At 33.2% G+C, this 6,906-nt stretch overlaps 1 long non-coding RNA gene across 1 annotated transcript; it reads left to right on the forward strand.

Annotated features, from left to right (window-relative positions):
* The first annotated feature begins 1,869 nt into the window (after window positions 1-1,869).
* On the forward strand, window positions 1,870-6,266 carry LOC134242310 (uncharacterized). The gene is made up of 3 exons (XR_009986837.1): window positions 1,870-2,245; window positions 3,414-3,586; window positions 5,971-6,266. It is a non-coding gene; the product is annotated as an uncharacterized LOC134242310 (long non-coding RNA).
* Window positions 6,267-6,906: the final 640 nt, after the last annotated feature.

Raw genomic sequence — 6,906 nt, forward strand, 5'->3', positions numbered from 1 at the left:
AAATAATATAGTTCAAAAAATGTATATGGATATATAGAACGTACCATATTATGTAAGTAGTACACTGTAAATCATTTTTATTTGATTTCTTTTACTGAATAACTCACTTCCAGTCTGAGATTTAAAAACTTATCAAATCCCATCTGAGTTTTATATGATGTACCGGATGTACCGGATACGTATTGAATATTCAATCACTATATATTGCATGTACATAATAAATAATATACATGTACTGTTTTTATAATTAATTGCGCCATAGAGGCAGCGATTGTAAGCTACGTGGTACCAAATTAATGTGTGCCGACATGATTTAAATGAACTACAATGCATACAGAAGAGCATGATAAGAACTGCTCTTATCTTCTAACTGTAAACGTCCTCAAACCTTACTAATTAAGGTCTTCCGTCTCCAACGGAAGACCTTCTTGTTATTCTTCGGTTTCTTTTTCCCTATTATTAGGGTCTTCCGTCTCCAACGGAAGACCCTTCTATTATTCAAGACCTTACTGTTTTTCTTATGTTTCCTATTATTATTATTTTTCCCTTTTCATAGTACACGTGATTTCTCCGAAACTACTGAACCGATTTCAAAGATTTTTTCAGGAATGATGCATTGTTGTAATATCTCTAGACCTTTTTTTCATTTTTTTGAAAATCACTTCCGGTCGCATTTTTTGTCCGATTTTCTTTTTTTAAGTTGTCATTGTGTCCAAGCATCTTCTTGTAAACCACTCAAGATTGAATCATGATATTTTCAGGGATTATAAAACATCTTATTGAGTTATGCATGACGTCTTTTAATTTCGCATCCGTCACTTCCGGTCGACACAGGAAGGGATGTTTAATTTTAAGATTTTTTGAAAAAATTAAAGGGATTGATTTAAGGCAAATAGAACATATATTTTTATTCACAATCCTCAACAAAAAGCATCCATCAGAAGTACTTCCGGTAAAAACCGGAAGTAGTCGAAAATTCAAAGTTTTTCCTTTGAATCAAAATAAATCAAATAAAACGATTGAATTTGAGTTTTTCAATTTTTTTCTGACTTGCTGACTGTGATGTCAGCCGGAAATAATGCCGGAATTGTCAAAAGTCGCCAAATGACGTCACTTCCGGTCAAATCGCGTAATTACTTTTGCACCGAGAATAGTTTGGCAAGAAATATACAACAAAAGTTGTGCGTAATTATGAGAGCTTTCATATAAGATTAAGGAAAAGGGGTTGGCCCCTATAAATAGGCCAGGGGTAAATAGATCATAAACGTTTTTTTCTGAGAGCTAAAAATATTAATTTTTAATTAATGGTAACAGTTATACTATGAAAAATTTTATCTGAAATCATTTCGAATTGATGAAAAACCCTGTCATTTGGTATAAAGATAAATAAACTCCAAACTATATTTGTTTTTTATAAAACAAATATGTGGGAAACCTTACATGGACAAGTTGTCTAGCTACTGTAGCCAGCCAAGCCTTTACTGTGCCACTAACGCACAGTTTTAGCAGGGACCTATATACTTACATAGGTCCCTGGTTTTAGTTGATGCATCAGTAAGATATAGTGTTGATTCGGTGTTTCTCTGTTTTCTTTTTATGCAAGTAATTTAAAATGTGATGTATGTACACAACAAAAGGTGACTGCATTTGTATAGGTGTAAACAACGCGTGGCATTGTGGGAAACGGGAAGGTACTAAAGACTTGATATGCTAAAATCCTGATTTGACCTGATTAAAAATTGTCAGTAATATTCCAAACAAATAAATTTTTGTATAACGTTATGCATCATAGTCAAAGGTCTTTGAAATAAGACATTTTTTAAAAGTACTCAATATTATCATTTAATTTAAAATAAAACATCGGGTAATTTCAGGTCTTTAGTACATCCGGGTTTCAGTGTGTCCCATCGAAATCGGCAAATCGGACACATGTTGATCATGTTTACAAAGTGAAGTTGAGGATTTTCTCACCATACAAGCCGTATGTAAACATGCACGGACATTTTATCTGCAGCTCAAAGTACTTTATCAATCCTCTGGAGCATTATTCTAAGCAAAATTATCCGATTTATATATTCTTGTGTGAATTGTTTACGAGGAAATTCCGACTGTCACAGTAATAAACAAGGATGAACACTCTTGACTCTGTTTCGGATTCCCCAGTGATAATTGTATCGAATGATTAAAGAGCTGATGGTTACATTTTAATTTATGTTTGGCGTGGACCATGGGAATGAATTCGAAGGTAAGATTTTTGATTACCTAAAATTTACATTATATTACTATGGCAGCTTAGAGCATTTATCAGCTGTCGATATTTTTAGAAATACACAGACACAGCGATATATTAACTGTTTTACAGTTCAGACGCTCTCAGTTAGCCTTTTAAAATCCCCACAGCTTTAAATTTTATTTAAATATGTGTGAGCATGTAATTTCAACAAGACTTGCTTTCAACATGTTCAAAACAAAATGTTTTTCAACTAATAATATGTTGACAGGTGTGATGTTAGGGTACGATAGCATGGTAAGGGCAGATACTTATTCACTTTTAATTTAGATCAGGCTTGTCAAACCGCATTAGACATTTGGTGCATCGATGCATGTTCACATGGACTGAGTTCAATTCAAATTATTTTAATTCGAATTAATTTACTGCGCATTAAATTACTTTGCATTAGCTCCTTGTGAACACTAACATGACTAAGGTAAGCTAATTCCAATTAAATTTTGAGGCATGTGAAATGGCAAAATTAAGTCGGCTTTAAGTACTTGTGCTATTTTTGAGTGAAAAACTAAGGAAAATAGAGTGTTAATCACTAAAATGTGAAAACAGACACTGTGACATTATGTCAAATACATCTGTTTATGCCTAAGGTGACATGATTTGTAAATGATGTCATAAAAGCCTAACTGAAGCCTGCATGACTGTCAAAGTAAAATTTTTTATTCGATTTGGTTACTTTGCATTATGATTAGCTGTCATGTGAACACAGTTTGATTCGTATTAGTTTGATTTGCATTTAATTTAGTTTACTAAGCAATAATTTACTGCGAATTAAAATCTCCGTCTGAACAGGGCACTAGACTCTAAAGTCACATGACGTCGTAGTGTAAGTTTGGCTTACAATACCACTTTAAAGCTTGAATGTAGCTCAAAGAAGCAAAGCACTGTGGGTCCAAAGTTACTGCAGAAAAAAATTTAGTATAATTTATTGACAAAATAATTGCACACAATATAATATTGCTCAGTTAATTAAATCAATATTTTATTATGTCATATGTATGTTTCTTAGTTAAATTGCAAAAGAAATTTGTAAAAAAAAAAAAATGTAATAGTAGAGTTTGCTTTTTTTTGTGATAAGGCTGCAGAAATGGTTTGTTTGTTAATTAGTCTATTGAAAATTTTTCAGTCATTTTATGAGGCCACCACTTGGGATAGTAAGCTGCAAATATAGACTTGTACTCAGCACTTATTGCCTTTGAGAAGTAAGGGATCCTTTTCGTGCCAACACCCACACCTACTGTGACACAGAATCTCGGTTTATACAGTCTCTTTGGAGTAACCTGTCTCTAGCATTTAGCAGTAAGTATCAGCTTCTTATTGATACTTTGACTGATAATGTTATCATGAGAATCTCACTCATTCACTCATTTAATATATACTGGTGAATAGTTTCAATATGGACCTTTACTTGGAACTCAGGGTCATTATCCTAACATCTACTGTGAGGTTTTTAGGGTCTAATTCACTACAAATGTTGGGTGCATGGTTAGGGAACATAACTGCGTACATGTTTTTGTCTTAGGTTTGATGCAGTGAATTAAAATCAAGCCCAGCTTCATGATTATACATAGCGATTGCCCTACCACTAGGCTACCGTAACAGACAATGATGTATTTGGGTTATATAGTAAAAAACGCTTAGGCAAACACTTATAATGAAAAGAAGCTTATCGAAAATTGAATTTTATTCCCAGTCTTTTTAAAATATATATGGAAAACTAAATGGTGTCCTGATAAGGCAATTTGTTAAAGTGTGTGTTAGGAACAATGTGCTAACACAGTGTTCTCTACACTGTTAGGCTAAGGCAACTTAGAACAACATGCAGTTGTGCTGATGCTCAACATGCTGCCATGCTAAGGCCATTCCAAGTTTTTTCTATGTTTAGCGTCCGTGTGCGCCTTGGTTTTTGACACCCCATGTTAGAAAAAACACACAACATCAGGAGTCCTGAAATTGATTAATTTAGGCAAAATTGTTGAATTTGTCAATTTCTCCAAATAATTCTGTACAGTAAGTTATATTTGGTGTATTGTAAGCATTTATTCCCTTGTTTTTGCTTAAGAATAGACATTTCTTCTATTAAAGTAGTTTAGTTAGATCAAATCATTGAAAATCATTTTAATCCTGTGTTTTATGTTTTGGCTTCTGTATTGTTTTTTTTGCGAATAGATTGGTAGGTTTTTGAAAGATGGGTGAACGCTAAACAGAGAAAAAACTTGGAATGGCCTAATACAACTTTACACAATCTATTAGGCCAAAATAAAAAATACTCCTGTTTCCTGTCACCCGACCTACCCTACATTTTACCCTCCGACCCTAAAAGTTTTTATTACATTTTCATTTTTTGGATAACTATTTTTCTAAAATACTGAAGTTGACCAATGATATTTACAGAATTAATACATCACAAGTGTACAGGTTACCTTTACTTTATAAATCTTGATTAACAAACTTGCTTTGAAACTGTTAACATATCATTTTCTTGTTATTACAGTTATTACATGCTATATGTTCTGCATTCATTAAATTTTGAAAATAAAATTTTTTCTCAAAATAAAATTTTTTCCCTACCTACCGACCCTAATTTTTTTGGTCAGGGGACAGGAAACAAGAGTATATTTGATTTTGGCCTTATGTGTAAGCTTAACAGCGTAGTGTAAACAGCCTGCTGAAACTTTGTTACAAACGCACTAAGTACATTGTCACTGTGTTGTCATAAGCACACTAGCCCATTCTCATAAGCGTGATAGCACATTTTTACTTCACGCTAGCATGTAAGTGTCTTAAACAATTAGCATGCTGTCATAAACTTAGTAGCATGGAGTTTTAAATGAGCTAGAGCAGCATTGTTACTTTGGGCTAGCTCATTGTTTCTTATGCGATGCTGTTTTGTCACTTCATTAGTGCATTGTTCCTAATGTGCTGTAACACCTTTATGAATGGCCTTATCCTGACACTTAAAAAATCATAACCAGATACCATCTTTCTGACTGATTAGTCGGTTAACAACTGTTAACCATTACCATTCCTAATAAATTTTGACATGAACAAGTTATGTACATACCCTTTATTTGAAATCATGAAAAACTAATATGTTATTTATTACATCCTCAAATGACTGCCTGTAAACCTAAATTTATAAATGATTATAGAGTAGTTTTACAAATAATACACATGCAGAAACGTGACAGTATACATTTATTGACTGAGTTCGAGGGCAACATGCGTTTTGTCGGACCAAAGAATCAAATTGTCTGCCCGAGGCCGTTAGGCCGAAGGCAGACAGTTTGGTTCGAGGGTCCGACAAAACGCATTTTGCCCGAGAACTCTGTCAATAAATGTTTTGTTATACCTTTCATTTTATTATATATTTTTTGACATACATGTATTTTGTACTATATTCCGTAATGTAACATTAGATCTGTCATTGTTTAAAACCAAAGAATGAAAATGAGATTAAGCTCCGCCCATTCTGTGACGTAAGCAGTCCAACATCTCTCCGAGCCGTCCAACATCGATTTTTTTATGCCCGCTCAGCAAAACATTAAAAATGTTAGACTTTTTTCTGTATAGATTTGTATAGGAACAATTTTTTAAAGGTATAACAATATCTTATAACTAAGTTTGATGGTTTATCTTATCTGATAAGTTGTACTTTTAAAAAAATCAATTTCTTTTGATAGGTGTGACTGTCATCTGAGTACTGAAATTTGATGCCAAGCTTGATCATGATTTGCCAGAAGAGCCTCTTTTGGGAGATGACAAAGAATAAACAGCAGAATGAAATTGAAACAATCAACTGAATCAAGTCTCAGTTTAAGAAGATGATTTTAAATATATCATATTTAAATTTTGATTTGAGAAACAGACATAAATCCAAAAATATGATTATATCAATTGCTTTCAGTTTTTCAAGATAAATAGATTTTGTTGCAAAATCTAATATGTTTAATTTGGAATAAATGTTCTTTTAAATACTTGTCAGATCTTGCATGTTTACATCTGTATTGAGGTCTTCCGCTTCCAAGGGAAGACATACCAATTCTAATGGTAAAGATGATAGAGGTCTGTCTTCAGTGGCAATATATAAGATCTAATATGTGTATTTTTACAGTATAATTGAAGGAACATTGCTATCTTGGCATAAACAACTAAAGCATTAACAAATGTGCATGATTCAGAACAAAGGACATGTTATTTCAAACACAAGATCAAAGAGATGCCCAGTCACATTTCAAGTCAACAAAGCACAAAATCTGTTTACAGTTTAGCTCATATGAGCTAAAGCTGTAGTAAAATTTTGAAAATTCACCCATTATCATCTTTATCTTAAATTCTTCAGAATTTCATTTCCTTCTCAGAACAACTGGACAAAGTTAAGTTAAACTTGGCACAGAGCATTCTTTAGTGTAGATTTCTGTGATTTAGTGATTTTCATAGGGTCACATTGACCAGCATTTTTCTCAAAATTGCTTTTAGACAGAAACATGATATTTTCAGTGATGATAGAGCTACATGTGCTGATGTGACACATACCTCTCTCTTTCTCCGGAAGTGCAGCACGTCGGCGCTCGCTATGGCTTGTAAAAAATCCCATAGGGGATTTAGAAAATGTTCAC

The sequence above is a fragment of the Saccostrea cucullata genome, unplaced genomic scaffold, assembly GCF_032062105.1.
Source record: "Saccostrea cucullata isolate Sc308-1 unplaced genomic scaffold, CSIRO_AGI_Scuc_v1 ctg13367, whole genome shotgun sequence".
NCBI classification, from domain to species: Eukaryota; Metazoa; Mollusca; class Bivalvia; order Ostreida; family Ostreidae; genus Saccostrea; species Saccostrea cuccullata.